Raw genomic sequence first — 14976 nt, forward strand, 5'->3', positions numbered from 1 at the left:
AGTTCTTGAATTCATACTGTGGGGAGCATGACAAAGCACCACTGAAAGTTCATCCTTTTCAGCACTGCAAGCAAAAAACAAGTAAACCTTGTCAATGAGCCCACGCGGAATAGGCCATCCCAAGCACCGGGTCGAAAGCGCGTTCAGAACGGGAGCTGTGAGCAAAATAGCTTCGTTAGTGAAGATCAAAGGCTTTGGGCTGAAGGAAGAAAGATTATCGCGTTCGGCGTTTACATTTTTTCCCGCTGGAAGTCGACCAATCGGGCCGGTGCAATTCCTGTATTTAAGAGTTGCGTTATAGAAAGGAATTGCACCAATAGCGAAACGTTTGCAAAAAGAACATATCACACAGCGAGTCAATTAACGAACGAAAACTGCCCGATACTGAAGCGAAAACAAATATTATTGCTCTTTCAGTAGTGAATTTTCGACTATGAATAACGATCGGTAGGTAGCAAATCCACGCCATAAATTTCCCCCTTTACCGAAGTAGATTTGACCCGAAAATTTCTCTTCCAGCGATAATATAAAAGTTTGTGTTTATTTGATTTGAAAAAAGCAAAGATTTTTAATGCCAACACAACTTTTGACCACAAATGCCTACGTGATCTACAAGTCTCTGGAGCTCAACAGCGTGACTAATGCTATTTTAAACTTCCAATCACAGGTCGGTGCAATTCCTGTATTTAGCTGCAAGTAGACAAATTCCGCCATTTTGTTGAAATCCTCAGAAGTGGGGGAAACTGTAGCGAGTGCTATAATTGGCCAGACATAACAAAATGTAGCAGATCCCCTTGTACTTGTGCGGCACTTTGTTTTCACTCGGAATACGCGAACATAAGCTTAAGCATAAGGACAAGAAGAAGGAAAGTTTTTCACCCTTGTGCTGTACTTCTGTTTGTACTTGTGTCGAGGCCGAAATAAGAGCTGTTATGATTGCGAAAATCAGGTTTTATTGGCGAGTGAATCTATTGAAGAGAACTACTAAGCAACGGTGACAAAATGTAAACTTTCTGTAATTACTGAGACCACTAAATTCGGTTGTAGTGTTCTGCTAAGGATAGACGACAGATCTACGGATTGTGTTTTCCACTTGACGATTTAAAGTTTTGCATACAACACGGCTTTTCTCAGCTGTGCCCTCCAAGGCTACCGGCTGGTTAGGTAAAAAACTGCCTCTTTGGCGCTTATCACAGCGTGGGCGCACATTCGAGGAAATACGATAAATGTAAATTTTTAGTGTGCGAAGCCAGTTAGTTAATATAGTACTAGCTATTAGTTTTCTGTCCGACGCTCGATAAATTATCTTCACAAATGGATGTCGTTACTGCAACGAACACTGAGCGCCAGGTGGCTATGAGCGTGACTCGCGAGGGCAGAAGCAAATGGCTTAGCTCTCCTGCTGCGGGCGGGCGCGTGTGTAAATCGCACACCCTGCTCGCTTGAAAAACTGAAATAAATAACGATTGATTCATTGCGATTTCAAGTCATAACTGAAAGAAATACTGGAAATGAATAATTGCAATTTTGTGCTCGCTCTGGAAGACCTTAAGCATAACGTGTATAGAACTGTTACCGTAAGATTGGGAAAGACATGTCTCTGAGGCAGACATAGGGTGTACTTAAATGTTCCGTTAAGTACGATATAAATATATATTTTTGATAACGAAATTTTAGGTAAGGAGGCTCGAAAGGGTTTTCCACAATTAACAGCAAGTGACAATCAGTAAAAGATATCAGGACTGTCAAACTTATCATCAGGATAATGACTTGACATATGTATAACACTATGTTAGGGCAATCATTTAAGGGGGTTCGTCAGCATCATTTGTTGCCACGGCAACAGTACAGTAGTGCTAAAAGACCTTCTAAAAAAACAATTTTAGAAAGATATCTCAAAAACCAAGTCGGTGACCTAGTTTTTTTTTTCCAAATTTCTTAAACATCAGCACATTCTCTATCTGTATACGTGATATATATAAAAAGAAAAAAACTGGCGCTGTCTGCGCACTGAGTCAAACATTATAGTAACATGAGACAAACCTGCATCTGCCAGCTTCTGGACCATGTTTGTCGAAAGATGAAGTTTTCCATCGAACGTCTGGATGGTATCTTGTCGTTATTCCGAAAAGATGGCTTGAACGAAGGCTTTATTCGGCGATGCACCTTTACCATGATTGACCGATATAATTGTTCAAGTGGAGGAGTGAAAACAATTGGGAGTGAAAAGAATTTGCTTCGACGTCTTCCAGATTGTCATGAGCGTCAAACTTAGCGGAAATCAGGGTTTCATATACAACAGTAATTTGTTGGTCGTCCCAGATTTCGCGAATTTCTATAATTTTCGAGATACAAGAGGTATGAACAAGCCTTGGCTTCATTTTTCTTCAGTTTTTCCCTTTTCCACTGTCATAACCGTGAACTTTCATTATTCTGTTTCAAATGGAAAACAAAACAAAGTTTGCAATCCTTTCAAATGCGAGTTTGCATTTTCGTAGTTGTAATATTTACAGTTTATTTTTTTCTCAGTTCGTGAGCGGGCGGTATTCTACAAATCCTGCAATCTGATTGGTTCCGAAAGCGGGCAGTATTCTCCCCATTCGGCCCGCTCAGAGCTGGCGGTATCCGTTTCGCTTGAGTCACTTTGCAGAACATCTCAAGCTTCGTTGCAGGTTTTCACAAATATATCTCATTTTGCCGGCCGGGCAGAATTTTTTGAGCAAAGACTTCAGTCACGACCTTTTGGCGATAAATAATATTCATTCTTTCCTCTCTCTCGCTCTCAAATGACTTTGGTTTTTCTGCAAAAATTGATTTCGAAATAAATTTGGCGATATTAAATTTGTTTTTAAAACGACTGAAACGCGGCCTTAAAGCAATTTTTTATTTAATAATCCTCAAAAAGTAACTCAGAAAGTTACAACGAGAGGTGGTTGCAGCTAACAATTACGTTAATCAATGTGACTCTCATTCGTCAATATCTGAATTCTTCAACACAATTTGTTCGTTTGTGCACAGGCTTACCATCCTGAATATCCGTGGTTTCGAGTTTTTATGGTAATGAATCCTGTGGCATTTACATGGCCGTTGTAAATGTAGTTCAAATATTTTGCCTCTAGAATCTTTCGCTAGGAGTCAGTTTTCAAAGATAATCAGCTCCGAATAAAGCTTACTTGTTCATTACTTATTCGGAGGTGTTTTTTTTCTGCCAGAAAGCCTCAAAATCGCTCGTTTGGGGCTTTCAAAGTTCGGCGGTTAATTCGGCTCGCTCTCCATAGTTTAAAAATGCGACGAAGCAGGCAGCTTAGGCATCCAGATCGCACACCACCTCGTACTCGAGACAAAAATGTTTTACCTTCTAGGTCTTATTTTCCCACCGAAATTCAACAGGCCACAGAAGGATTATCCAGCTGTTACGGTGACTCGGTTTTGAATCATTCCATTCAACGGTTTACGAGAAAATGGAACGCAAGGTCGTGGATTTGGAGCACTTCTCGGGATCCGGACATTAAGGGTACTCAAAGGAATTCCAAACATGCGTTTCGGTTATCGTATCTAACACTCAATGGGTTTTCCTGAGAATGTTTACTAAAACTTTCTCGATTCTCATTGGTCAATCTGGCTTATGACATCCGCCGGAAGTACAATGTAGCGCCTTTGGGGCCCCGAGAGGGGTTACAATTTTGTACAATTTTTCACATTTTTGTACCTCGGGTAGGGTGGCTGGCTCCGAAATTCTATAACCGAAACGCATGTTTGGAATTCCTTTGAGTACCCCTAATGTCCGGATCCCCAGAAGAGCTCCAAGTCCACGACTTTGCGTTCCATTTTCTCGTAAACCGTTGAATGAAATGATTCAAACCCGAGTCACCGTAACAGCTGGATAATCCTTCTGTGGCCTGTTGAATTTCGGTGGGAAAATAAGACCTGGAAGGTAAAACATTTTTGTCTCGAGTACGAGGTGATGTGCGATCTGGATGCCTAAGCTGCCCGCCTTGTCGCATTTTTAAACTATGGAGACCGAGCCGAATTAACCGCCGAACTTTAAAAGCCCCAAACGAGCGATTTTGAGGCTTTCTGGCATAAAAAAACACTTCCAAACAAGTAATGAACTATTAAGCTTTATTCGGAGCTGATTTTTTTTGAAGACTGACCACTAGCGAAAGATTCTAGAGGCAATATATTTGAACTACATTTACAACGGCCATGTAAATGCCACAGGACCCATTACCATAGAAACCCGAAACCACGGATATTTAAGATGGTATACCTGTGGTTTGTGAAACGTTGAGCGAAGTATTTGAGTTCCTCTCTAAATACACTTTCGCCTATTCTTGCAAATCCCTTGAATTTGGACATTTCTACCGTAAATTTCTCATCAGAAACCGGAGGAATTTCATGAATAAAAGTCGCATTAAATCCCCTTAGGTTTAGCTGGAAAGAGTCTCATTGACTTTAGCTTTTTAGTCGAAGAAAGACAGATTTGCAGAAAACAATTGCACACACACAATTGCAGAAAACGAACAAGCAGACTAACAACTCAAAACACACATTTGCATTCACTTACAATTTGACTTTCCGTGACATTTTAAAACGGAACAGAGGTAAATCTTCGAAGATTAATCGTCGTTGGAAATAAACAATACTTTCCGTAAGATCTCTGAGTGTTTGTCTGTTTGTTTGTTTTTTTAGGAGAAGATCGCCGCATTATCATTTGACTCACGTGTGTTTGTCACACCAGTAATGTTGTTTATTCAAAAGCGTACGCTATTTTTTTATTCTTCAATTGACAGGTGTCACATGGTGACAGTTACTTGTCAAAAAATGCTTCAAAGTTTGCTCGGAAGCCTTTTCAGTTACCTTTACAAATTAAAAGTATTTCGGTGAAAGTTTTCGCTTCAATTTGAATAACGTCTGTATTCTTTACCATCCACTCGCTAACAAATTGTTACTGTAAGGTTATTGAGGATTTTCCGTAATTAAACTCGTAATTGTAGCCCTAAATCATTAGGGTTCTTTTGGCAATCATTTTGTTTTGTGTTAGAAATATTAAAAATGTTATTCACCAGCATAGGTCGGTCCGTATTGGGAAAAACTGTGCCCTCTGTCTTGAGTACCGCCCTCGGCCTACGGCCTCTGGCGGTATCCAAGACCTCGGGCACAGTTTTTCCCAATACGGACCTCCCGGCTGGTGAATAACATATATTTATCGAAGGAAATATCAACAATCTTTCTCACAAGTTTAAGATGAATATTTTATTTTAATTTTACCGTCTGTGGTTGAATTAAAATTAAAGTCTCATCAACATTTTTACGATCTCTTGTTCACTGAAAATTATGTTTATTTTTATGGCAACATTTACACTTCCCATTTCCATTCATAAAACTGTCAATGTTCACAATCCTGGATCCAACAATGATTTAATTTTCCTTTTCATCTTCCAGTGAGTTGTTTAGGAAAGTTCTCGGTCATTTCATTTTATTAGGAATCAAATTCAATGCGAAACAAATCGTAGCACTCAGAAGTATACACTTAAATTTGTCGCGGAACAAAGTAAGACCTACCGAACGCACTCGTCACGACTTAATTAGGGAGCTTGAGCAACCACGACGACGAACGGAGGACGACGACCGGAAGTAGCAAGAACGTCACTGCGCAAGCGCGAACCAAGAATTCCGTCGTCGTCTTGTTGTTGACGACTTGAGAAGGTCCTGTTTCACATCGTCGTGAACTTCCGAACTTCAAAGCAGTTTTTCTCATCAAAAGGTGCGGCTTTATTGTCAGTTTTTAGACAGTCTATGGCCGGTTGGAGTTTGTATTCGCTTCTTCGTTTTATTTAAACCACCCTGTTCAGTTTTCTAAACAAATAAAATTCGAAAAACCCAACAACTCATATTCCTTCCTCCGCACAACAGATGCCAAGTCAAGCGGTGAAAGCGACCACGTAAGGTTTAAATTTATTTGAGTATATCTTATGAAAGAGTGCTGTTTATCATTTTTATTGAATGAAAAGGTTTAAATGGCAGTGTAACACCTCTGCGTTCGGTCAAAAGCTGTGTATGGAACTGCCGGATTATTGCTACTATTAAAAATTTTGCGTGTTGCTGTTCTTCAGTCGAGACGCTTTTAAACAACAAAGAATTCTTCAGATCGGTGTGTTAACATGAGCTTTAATACCTGTCAGGTTTACCAAATCTATTTTCAAAATGTTTGATATAGATTTACAGCCATAAAAATTATTCCGACAAAATCACACGGGAAAAATTAGTATTCTTGGGTGAAGCGCGACGACTGCTATCTGTGCCGATCGTTAGCTAGCATTGATTAAATTGACAGACTTACTTCGTTTGCTCGCCAAAGGAAGGAGCATCAAAGGTGGAACATATCAGGCTAAAGCATGTTGAAAATCAGACAAACCTTGTGCAAAATAGGTTTGTTTATATCAGCAACACTTGGAACTAAATTTAGATCTCAAATAACTTGCGTAAAATTTAATATTTTAAACTTTTGCGATGCGTAAATTATTGTAAATAAAGCTAAAGCTTAATAATTCCTTGGACTGTTGATGTTCAAGAATTGAATAACCTACTCTCGAACTTTCGATATATATGTGGAAATTTGATCCATGACTGAGAAGAACAAGGTTTTGGACGTCTATGAACGATGTCATTTCTGAAACTGACGAAACGAGAATAAACAAGATTTCAGACGTCGTCGTCCTTGAGCAACTTCACTGCTTAAGTTTCATTTTCCCGCTAAAAACGACGTCCTCGTTCCAGACCCTCCGCGATTACTTGACGTCGTCGTCGTCCCTTTCGTCGTGGTTGCTTAAGGTGGCTCGTACCGGTTTTCGTCTTTTTGATGGTTTGTAACTTTGAAAGAATACCACAGAAAGACTGACCAAGGCCAGTTGAACACTTTTACGGGGTTGAATTATATAATCATTGGTTATCCAAAAACATAGGTGTCATTTCGTTACTAGCAGTTTCCATGGCAACGCTTTCATAGGCTTATTCAGACGCATTTTTTTAGCTTGTGGCTTGAATAATTCGAAAACTAACCAGGTGACCCCATGATTTTTTTTCTGTGATTACTTTTGACACTTGAAAAGGAAAATGCACAAAGATTTTTAAAAAATTATACGGAGCGGAATTTCAGAAAATCTAGAAAAAAGGCAATTTTCAGACATCGCAAACTTCCTTCCGTAGAATTTTTATTTATTTTTTTTCTGATGATTCCTTTCGACCTTATTATCATATTGGAACAATAAAAAGAAGGGGTCACCGGACTTGTTTTCATGCAATAGCTTTCGTGAATTTAGCAATTTTAGGCCTCACGGAAAGGTACCCCACCCATGGAAACCGTGACCCCATGAAAATCTCAGACATGCGCAGATTACATTACTTTGTAACACTGCTTGAGAAAAAGAACGCGGGCTCGCGCCGTGAGTTGTTTACATCAAAGTTATAGATTTTTCTTAAGGAGGCTCGAAAGGGTTTTTTTGACCGCGGGGAGAATGGATTCCAAGATACACGCAAGCTTATTACTCGCGAGAGAAATAAGCGATGGCGCGCGCGATCAGATCCGCGGGCGAGTTGTGAACAAACATGGCCGCCATGAGCGTTTCAAAACTGCCGGGTACCTCTAGCTCTATTGTTTCCAGCGGAAGTGGTTATTTGAGAAACAAAAATGGAAAGTTTACTTCTTGAAAGCAGGTAGGTAAATGTTCGGATGGCAGGGTTCAGGATTGTAAACATTGGACAGTTTTATGAACAGAAATGGAGAAGTGTAAATGTTGCTATAAAAATAAACATAATTTTTAGTAAAAAAGGGATCGTAAAAATGTAGATGAGACTTTAAATTAATTCTAATTCAACAACAGACGGTAAAATTAAAATAAAATATTCATCTTAAACTTGTGAGAAAGATTGTTGATATTTCCCTCGATACACTGTCAATTACAACTACGAAAAGGCAACCTCGCATTTGTTAAGAAAGGATTGCAAAATTTTTTTTTGTTTTCCATTTAAAATGGAATAATGAAAGTTCACGGTTATGGCAGTGGCAAAGAGAAAAAAAAAGAAAAATTAAGCCAAGTCTTGTTCATACCTCTAGTACCTCGAAAATTAAAGAAATTCGCGAAATCTGCGACGACCAACAAATTACTGACGTATACGAAACCCTAATTTCCACTGAGTTTGACGCTCGTGACAATCTGGAAGACGTTAATGCAAATTCTTTTCACTAGAAATTCTTTTCACTCCTCCACTTCAAATTGCACATAAGCAATAATTATATCGGTCAATCATGGTAAATGCATGTGCATCGCTGAATGAGGCCTTCGATCAAGCCATCTTCTCGGAACAACGACAAGATACCATCCAGACGTTCGATGGAAAGCTTCATCTTTCAACAAACATGGTCCAGAAGCTGGCAGATGCTGGTTTGTCTCATGTTACACTACAATCTGTGTACGAGAAACTCAACATTACCGGCCTCAATGGAGTACTGGCATTGGCGCCATCTGCAAAATCAACATGTCATCATATATCGAATTCCGCTAGAGAATTCTCTCCGGAGTTCATTTCCAACTGTCGTATCTGTAAGCAGTCTGAGTCTCAAATGATGACTTATTTTTCAGGAAGGTGTAAAACTACAAAACAATGTGAATCCATCTTCAGGATGAACGATTTTTTCCGCTCTGAGGGCATCCATCGATTAATCGCGCGGACACGAACTCGTCCTCGCGAAAATGAGCCTGTGAGTCAGCGGTATAGTTAAAAACGCGTGACCGGATATAAAAGTGTGAGCTAGAATTGCAAAAACCGGAAATAAACCTTGTTAAGTTGATGAACTAATATCTCGAAAATTAGTTCGGTGACCTACCCTGATTTTTTGTATACAAATTATTTACATCATTACGCATTCCTGAAGAAAATTAAAAAAAAAAATTATCTAGTGGAAATTTTTTTACATTTTAAAACAGCATTTTCCTAAATAATTCAAGTTCTACCAGGTAGTTTTTTTTTATATCACGTATACAGGTAGAGAATGTGATGACGTTTAAGAAATTTGAAAAAAAAAAACTAGGTCACCGACTTGGTTTTTGAGATATCTTTCAAAAACTGAGTTTTAGAGGGTCTTTTAGCACTACTGTACTGTTGCCATGGCAACAGATAATGCCTGACGAACCCCCTTAAAAGATTGCCCTAACATAGTGTTATGCATATGTCGAGTTATTATCCTGATGATAAGTTTGACAGTCCTGATATCTTTTACTGATTGGCGCTTGCTGTTAATTGTCGAAAACCCTTTCGAGCCTCCTTAATTAAATCGCCGGTCGACTCGCCGACGATGAGACCCGATGGCACGTAAAAGAGCTCACGACAGCCAGTTTTCTTGCAAAAATCAGCCATCAGTCAAAAAGAAGCCGAGAAAATATGCGAATTATTCCGAAGAAATAGAAAAAAGCGGCGTTGTAGTGCAAGTGTGCAGCTTTTTAAGTGAAAAAAAACTCGATCGACTCGAGAGAGAGTGTAACTGTTTGAGATCCGAAAACGCCAATCTAAAAGGAACAATCAAAACCCTAAGACGCAGTCTAGGCAAGTGTTTTTCAGGAGGGAATGGAAATGCAAACACTTGCAAATGTCTACGAATACTACTGCAGATTGTCTGAGCCACCAATTACGGTGACTGATTTTCATTCCCATTCTGAAATTTCGCCGGTTGCAACTTGCGCGATCGTAGTTGATACCACTTTTAAATGGTATTTATCATAAACCGATAACAACCTCACCAAACAGAAGCCGAAAGAGAAAAACCTCTCGAATGTTAAGGTAGAGTAGTCGATATGGCCGCATAGTCAGTAATAAATGTACAGGCAAGTTAATTTTTCGGGCAGCAAATCAAATCGACGCGTATCTTTAAGTGTCATACAGCATCTCGAGTTTTATGACTTAAAAGGCTTAAGTTGGAAGTTCTAACAAACATGAACAAAATTATCGGCACACGGACCGCCGTGGAAACGTAATAGTAATAGTTTCAGTTATTCAACCTTACAATTGTGATAACTATTTTTTTTACTAGTTTTATATTTTCTAGTCGGGCATTTTTACTTTGTATTCTTTGTTTCCATACTCTATCGTGTGAAATCCGTGAGTTACATTTGACTAATTTAAATTGTCACCGTTCCATAATTTCAGTATTTGTAAAAGGAAAGAACATCCAATTGAAAAAGGACGCGTTGAGGCTCCAAATTCAACTGAAAAAGTGTCAAAACAAACTTACGTCTACTGAAAAAAAAAGAAAAACAAGTCGGCAATAAGCTAAGGGGGACAAGATCTGCTTCCTCAAAACTGAAAAAGAAATTGCCGGGGAACAATGAGTTTGTCAAAAAGGGATATTCCCTTGTGGAGACATTTGCACATGGTAACAATGGATACAATCAAAGAATTTTGATGTTTATGGCTTGTGTCAGATACATGCAACATGCATCTTTGTTATCTTATCAAAACACACCTGTAGCATTACATCTGATTTTCAATATTCTGTTTGACTGTAGCCCCCAACAAACTTTGTTGTCTCCCCAAGTACACTTTCTGACTAGAATGTTCTCTTAGGTGAAGCAGACCAATTAATTTTACTGAAGCGCTTTTCAAACTCCAAGTACGATTTTCATCTCTGGAGCGATGACTCCGAAAGGGAGGAAAAGAGAGGCACAGAGTGGGTGTTCACACCTGGTGCCCTATAGAGAGCAAGCCTCAAGCTTACGTCCAAGCAAACAGCCTTACAGCAAGCGGGTCCGGAAAACACCAGTCTGACGTCGATTATCACGTTGTGAAAAACGAATATGACATCACCAATGTTTCGGGGTTGGTTGGAGACAATGCCTCTACCCAAAAGGCAAAAGTAAATGGTCTCTTAGCAAACAACACCAAAATTCTTGGAAAGGAAATGTTTTTTTTGTAGGATGCTACCCACATGTACTAAGCATCATGCTGAGAAGAATGTGCCAGGCTCGGTTTGGGGCAAAGGGTGAGATGAGTAACCCCCATGTTTTACAATTACTATTAATATAAAATATCTTGGCACCATCATGAGCGTCCAAGCCAATACAAAGTTATGTAAGTTTCTCTAGGTATTCTTAGTAAAGAGCCACCCCTTCCTCAGACATTCATTGACACAAGGTGGACGTATTATCATGAGACTCTACAGTGGTATCTTAAGTATGGAAAAGCTTGTTTACAGCTTGCTGAGCATCTCCTTCAAAGATTGCCAAAATCAGATAGCCACCACACTATTTGGCAAGATGTCATTAAGATGAGCTCAAGTCCTATGATCCAAGTTGAAATCAAGTTTTTGTTTGGATTCCTTGACAAGTTTATCATCCCATCTCTGAACACATCCCAAGCTAGTGATACAGAACTTGGTTTTTCCAGTGGTTACCTAGCACGGTTATGGCCAGCAACTGTTTTGCAACACCATGAAACTTTAAGTGAAATGTTGAAGTCTCCATCAGAACATTTTCCTTTAACATCCCAACAGGTAAAGATGTCATTGAAAGACCCTGCAGCTATTGACCATTTTTACAAACAAGTGCAGAGGCCAATGTTACAAGAAGCGATTAAAGTAATCAAAGATCATGGAGCAGAGTGGTTAACTTTTTCTAAGTTATTTGGAATGGGAGCTGATCAGAGATACCAAAGTCATTTCTGGCATTTGGTTTTAAAGCTTCTTGGAATCCCAGTCAGATCTGAAAATCAAAAAGAAAAGTCAGTGAACAATCCCTTTCATGTTCATGGACATAACATTCTCACTTTGGTCTCTAAGGACAGAGTTGGATTAATTAAATGGGCCACTCTTTGGAAATTAAAGGAACCCCAATTGCTATGTGAGATCAAAGAAATGGCTTTATCACAACAGAGCTCACTCATAAGTAAAGAAGCCACTCCAAAGCTGTTTGAGTTCTACGCCAAGCACATTTTCAGTCTTCCAGTAAACAATGTTCTTGCAGAAAGACAGTTCAACCTTTCACAACTGTATCTTAATGATAACATGTCAGAGTTATCAAAACAGGCCTCAATCACATTTTTTGAGAACATTCTACACAGTGGAAAATCCAACACCAGGACCACAGAAGCTGCACGTGAAGTTCATGAAGAAAGAATGAAAGAATAGGCCCAAATACTCACCACAGACCTTTTGCAAGAGGCAAGAAAGAACTTAAACAAGATTAGAGAAAATAGCACACACGGACCACTAACAGCAAAGGATGTTTACCCTAAAGCTTGGATAGAAAAGAAAGCAAACAATGACTTACCAGATATGATTCAGTCAATAAAAGCTGATGGTCACAAACTTAAACTTCACTGGAAGGCTTCTGCCAAGGGAACATCTACACTGGAGGGACAAAGGTCATTCAGCCCAACAGTAATTGAGGGAGTTACCAGTACACCTGATGGACAAGTTCCAAGACTCATGCAGCTAGCAGCGCTATAGGTGTGGAACTATGGGGAGGAGCTACCAATTTATGATCTACCAAGAGAATGCCAGTTGTGTCTACAAAACCTTCCAAATGTCTTCCAACCTCCAACTACTTGTCTTTCCAGGTCCCACATGACTGTACATATTATGCCATTGCCTACACATGAAGAATAAAGTAGTCATAGGGGTGGCTCAGTAATTTTTAAACATTTTAGATTTGTACATAAGAACTAATTTCACTGACCCACACTACATGAAGTAAATGTATCTTAACAAGAATGCATTTTTTTACACACAGAGACACAATAATGAATAAATGTTTCAATGCAACATGTTAGAACTAACCTGATAAAAGCATGTTGTATATGCCATTTTAGTTAAGTAAACAGAACTGAATGTTTTAGTGTATGTAGCATGTTAGCTTTGCAATATTGTAACTGGTTTTACCGGGTATAAGTAAAGTGCATGGAGCCAGAGCTGAGACATGCATGTATAACCATGTTGTTTTGGATCTTGAATTAAATGAATTGTACATTACATTCAAAATGAACAGTGGGTAAATGAAGCTGTAATATATCTGATTTTAAATTGTTATGCATGACTGTAGCTTAGTAGAATATTAAACAAACATTGAAATGCTGTCACTTCACTACAGTAGTTTAAGACCATAATAAATGTAATATTTAACTGCATGTGTGGAGGCGCAGTGGCCTCACAGTTGGTGCGCTCGACTCTGGATTGAGTGGTCTGGGTTCGAGCCCCAGCCGGGACATTGTGTTGTGTTCTTAGGTAAGACACTTTACTCTCACGGTGCCTCTCTTCACCCAGGTGTATAAATGGGTACCAGCAAATTTAATGCTGGGGGTAACCCTGCGATGGACTGGCATCTCATCCAGGGAGGAGTAGAAAAACTCCTAGCCGCTTCATGCTACAGAAACCATTGTCAAACACCAGCCTAATGGGCCACTAGGCTCGTAAACAGACTTTACCTTTACCCTAACTACATGTAGATCATATCATCATACTGTTGCACATGTATAATTTAACATATCATTAGCAGTAGGTAACTTTTAATGTGACAAGTACATGACTTTTGTATAGTGTTCTTGTACATAATAAGTGAATCATTTTGTATAGGAAGGGCAAAGCTAAGTGATGCAGCCAATGTTATGTTACATACAGTTAGTGTACAATGCATAACAGTAATAAATTAGATTTAAACACTGGAACTGTTAAAAATGTGCCATGTTCATTATCCTGTCTTTCCTTAATCCGTGTAAAAGATAAGTAGGACAAATCTGACCCGTAATGAATCCTCTCTCCCCTTTAAACGTTTTTCTTCTAACTATTAAATATCTACACCGATGGAATTTTTTTTCACATACAGGGAACTTGTTGTACCTGGACTAACACAAATTATTGAATATGCAGTGTGGTCTAAAGAGAAACAGTGTATTGGTCGATCCTCCACATTAAAAGCGCCCAAAAGAAATAAGCATTGATTTAACAATCGATATCAGTCAAACATCGTCAATAGTACCAACGTGTACCCGAGAAGTGATTGATAAACTGCTCTTGGTTCCTGTTGACGAATAAACCGGAGTTCACTCTCGATCTCGGGTGGGCGATATTGAATGTAAGCTAATGGACCCATTACCACCAACACACCCTAAGATAGGGTCGAGATAACCTAATTTTATAATCTTACCTCGAGCATCGAGTCGATATATTTAACTCAGCTCGGTCGATATATTTCATTCCTCCATGACATCTCGAGCGCGCGTCAAAAACATGAAAATAACTTTCATAGGAACAACAGTGGATTCCAAACCTCAATTTGCCTTGAAACTACAATGCCAATTCTTGAACTTGTCTTTTTCGAAATTCCAAATACACCACGCGTAGTGAATAGCAAAACAGTACGAAAAAATAGCATTTCTACCTCTAAGTCGATGAAAAGAAAAAAAATAAAACGGTAGAATCCTTAACTCCCTTGCAGTCTTCGCGGTTCAAGTATTAAACTACCACAGACTTTGTGTTTTGATAAGATATTCAACGGTAAAGTTTTAAAAGCGTAGAGAGGAGAAGTAAACACAACAAGGGACGTCATCTGCGCATGTCTGAAATTTTCCTTAACTCACGTGCGCACGCTGTTCCGTGAGGCCTAACTTTCTACGTGCGTTCTCGCGCATTTAAAAATCTGGATTCTACAAGATCGACATTTGCTCATGATTTGTTATAGCTACCGCTGACAATTGGGTGTGCTCGCGCGCGCGCCTACGATCTGATGTTTACAGATGTTTACTGCTAATTAAGAAGATCATTAAATAGCTGTCAAAGATAGCCTCCCGGGCTCATCTTAAAAATCCTACACACGACTTCTGGCTATATTGTATTATTTTCCTTTAAGTTTCAAAGTCTTCTTCCACTTCAGGTAGATTATCCTTCACTTGAGTTCTTCGTTTTTCGCCGTCGCAAGATTTCATATCGGT

General features: G+C 39.2%; 1 long non-coding RNA gene across 1 annotated transcript; it reads right to left on the reverse strand.

The window, feature by feature from the left end:
- Positions 1-10440: 10440 nt before the first annotated feature.
- On the reverse strand, positions 10441-14182 carry LOC148719868 (uncharacterized). Its single transcript, XR_015993137.1, has 2 exons — positions 12321-14182; positions 10441-11753 (listed from the first exon to the last, which is right to left on the reverse strand). It is a non-coding gene; the product is annotated as an uncharacterized LOC148719868 (long non-coding RNA).
- Positions 14183-14976: the final 794 nt, after the last annotated feature.

Source organism: Stylophora pistillata, chromosome 11, assembly GCF_964205215.1.
Source record: "Stylophora pistillata chromosome 11, jaStyPist1.2, whole genome shotgun sequence".
NCBI lineage: Eukaryota > Metazoa > Cnidaria > Anthozoa > Scleractinia > Pocilloporidae > Stylophora > Stylophora pistillata.